Genomic DNA, 3220 nt, shown 5'->3' with positions numbered 1-3220 from the left:
ACAGCGTGCACGAACTGAGCCGCCTCTGGGCGAGCAGGAAGCAAGTCAGAAACAACCGGTGTCGACAAGCAGGTGCCCGTCGGCAAAGGGCTCAGCTGGAGACCCGCACGCGTGTCCCCTCCGGAGAGAGGAGCCCCCGGCCAGGCAGTTCTGTCTCGTAGGTACCATGGTGACCGATAGCTTATCACACACGTCACACTGCTCCTGGGGAAAGTACCCGGTCTGTCACGGGATGGCTTTGATTAGAGCTCAGTTTCAGGTGGCTGGAGAAGCAATCTGGGCTGGAGCACGGGTTCCCAAAGAGCTGGCAGCCCAGCTAAGTCACCCCCTAGGACTCAGGGGGAGCTGGCCTGAAGGTAACACAGCTTTTCCCTGTTTCTTTTCTAAGACACAAAATTTGTAGGGGATATAAATACTACAGATGGATCGGAGCCCTGCTCCTGTGACAGGGTATCACCATTCAGAGTGGAGATTCACAGACATTAAACAAGGTGCAAAGCCCAGGGAAATGAGCTGCACAGGACCCCGCAGACCCAAGGCTTTGGGTGACTGTCCTGCAAGGTGTGCTGGTGTCATGCAGCAGATCACATCTGCCCCAGGAATGCTGTCTAGCAGCAGTGCAATCCAGCTAAAACCCTTTCCCAGCATCCCAGTGTATCCACCTGCCAGACTGGCCACGCTCTTCTCAGGCCACTGGAAATTGCATTTCTGATGCAGAGATGCTCCTGCCTGAGCAATGTCCCAGGGCTGGGATGTAAGGACTTGGCCCGGTGGATACAGCTGTCCTGGCAACATAATCCTCCAGAAAACCCTGTATCCAAGTCTCCAAAACACACCACAGAGGCTTTTCTGGCTGGTCACATCCACGTGTCCTGTGTGGGGCACTGGAGAGAGTGGCCCAGCCCGGGATGGGGTGCAAGGAAGGGAGAGGTCCTGTCTGCAGAGACTCGGGTTACACTGAGTTTAGGTTGGGTAAATAAAAGGTGAAGGGAAATGACAAGCCCCGGTGGCTGTTTTTCCAGGGGACTGTTTTTTGTTTTGCAGGAACGGGTTTATTTGGCGGCAAACAAATCCCACCTTACAGAGGAGCCAGCGACCGCTCCACCGAGAGCCAGAAAACGAAACCGACTGACTCACAGTTTCAGTGAGAGGCAGGGTAAACACGCTGCAAGAACAAAAGAGGAAATAAGTGTACAAAAAAAAAAAATCCCTGGTTTTAATTACCCCAGGCACTATTTTTAGTAACACAAGGACAGACGAACATACATCTTTTTTCCCCCCCAGGTGCCAACTCACAGCACCCACCGGGACCATCTCTGGGTCTCTCCCACTCAAAGGAAGAGCACCTAAATCAAGATTTGCCTCATGGACTCCCAGTACCAGCAGCAGAGAGGGGAGGAGCAGTTTGGAGCTGCTCCGAGATCTTTGGGCTCCAAGGAGGATCATGAGCTGCTGTGAACCCCCACACTCCAAGGGAGGACCAGCTTCACGGAGCAGCGACCCTGCTGTCCTCGTCCCCAGCTTTCTCTCAGCACCAAGACCAGACCTACCCCGACAACAGCCTCTTGCCTGGATCCCCACCATCAACAACACTGACCAGACCCTGCCCAGTCTCAAATGTGCATCGTCTGCATTTCTGTGCAAGATGCTCTATTTCTCTCCATTCCCACCTCCTGGAGAGCAGCTGCGCTATGGTAAAACCTGGCGGGTCTCACTGAAGTTATCCATCAGACCTCGTTACAGCTAAGCAGCCCTGCTACAGACTGTAACAATGACAGACACAACCTGGCAACGTCCCTTCTGAGCTCAGCAGACAGGCAGTGACTACACCAGGAGGTGTAGCTGTTTGCACAGAGGGACATATCCAGCCTGGAGACAGCAGCTGGCTCCGAAGGGAGAAGACAGCTCTGAGAAACAAAGAACGCTCTCTGGAAATTTCTGCCTCGAAGGGAAGCTTGACTCCACCTCATGGTGCCTGCAATTCGAGGGTGGGATGAGCAGCATTTGGCTTAACTTCCACCAGATAAGGCAGCCCCTTGCTGCCTCTCACTAGCAAAGCCATCCAGGGTCGAAGGCTCATCACCCTGAACCTGCGTCATGCCAGCACGGTCCTGGCACAGCTCACGCCCCAGAGAAGAGCTTCTACACAGGTAAATGAAAAACTGCCACCCCCAGAGGCATCTGCACAAAGCCCTTCCCCTTATTCTGCTCTTTGTGAGTCATCCCACCCCAAAGAGGAGCAATATTCTCCAACAGCCTCTCCGTAGAGCTAATGGGCAAACACCCCTGGGTTTAAGAAATTAATCTGTCAATAAAGGAGATTCTCTGGGCCAGACTGTGAACTGGACTCAAGAAATCTGCTTTAACTCATGCATTCAGTGGTGTCTCACCAACACACCCAGAGTTACAGGCTTGCAGCAGGGCCTTGGAGCTGCAGCAAGGTTTGGCTCCGGTACTTTGCTGCCCAAGCTGAAAAATGTCCCAAATTTGTTGACCTATTGAACTGCAAAGGGAGGCTGGGCTCAGTGCTCAGCGGGATGCCCAGGCATCTCAGCTCTGCCAGTGTGTCTGCCTCTGCCCCATCAAGATTTTCATAGAAGATTTTTTGGGGCATCCCTTGCAGACCAGAACAAAGGTGTCATGAGGCAATTCCAAAGCAGAGTTATTTCTCAGCACTGCCATCAGAAGCATGACCTTTTTTTTCTTTTAAAAACAGAAACCACATATTGAAGGGAGGTGCCGTGAAACGCAAGTCCAATACTCTGCGTCTGCGCTGGAGGTAGGAACCGTATGGGCACCAGACAAGAGAAAAACATTTAAATGGTTTCGGTTGCTCTACAGAATGTATGAGAAACCAGGTTTAAACAGGCAGCTCACATTTTCCTGCTCATTCTGCAGGTGGTCCTGGCGGTGAAGACACAGAGATGCTCACAGATGCATGACTGACGTCCCTAAGCAGCTGATGTTCAGATAATGTTCCTGACTTGCTTCACATGCAACGTTAAGTCCAGAGCTAAGATAAACAACCAAAGGCCAAACCTCACACCTCTCTAGGTATGTTACGCGAGTATTAAACACACACAGAGAGACAAGAAAGCCCAGGTAATCTGAGAAAGAGAACAGTTGCCAATCTGACGCTGCAAACTGTGATTCAGGGTGCCTGGGCTTTCTGCGCCCAACCCTGACACCTCGGACATCCTTGCAGAGACTGGCACCAAAG

General features: G+C 52.1%; 1 protein-coding gene across 1 annotated transcript in view; it reads right to left on the bottom strand.

Annotated features, from left to right (window-relative positions):
* BAK1 (BCL2-antagonist/killer 1) overlaps positions 1–3220 on the bottom strand; it is an 8834-nt gene that overhangs the window by 3683 nt on the left and 1931 nt on the right. The gene's annotated exons all lie outside the window — the stretch shown is intronic.

This window comes from Apaloderma vittatum, unplaced genomic scaffold (assembly GCF_000703405.1).
Source record: "Apaloderma vittatum isolate BGI_N311 unplaced genomic scaffold, ASM70340v1 scaffold34196, whole genome shotgun sequence".
NCBI lineage: Eukaryota > Metazoa > Chordata > Aves > Trogoniformes > Trogonidae > Apaloderma > Apaloderma vittatum.
This window is presented reverse-complemented; position numbering and strand designations above follow the sequence as displayed.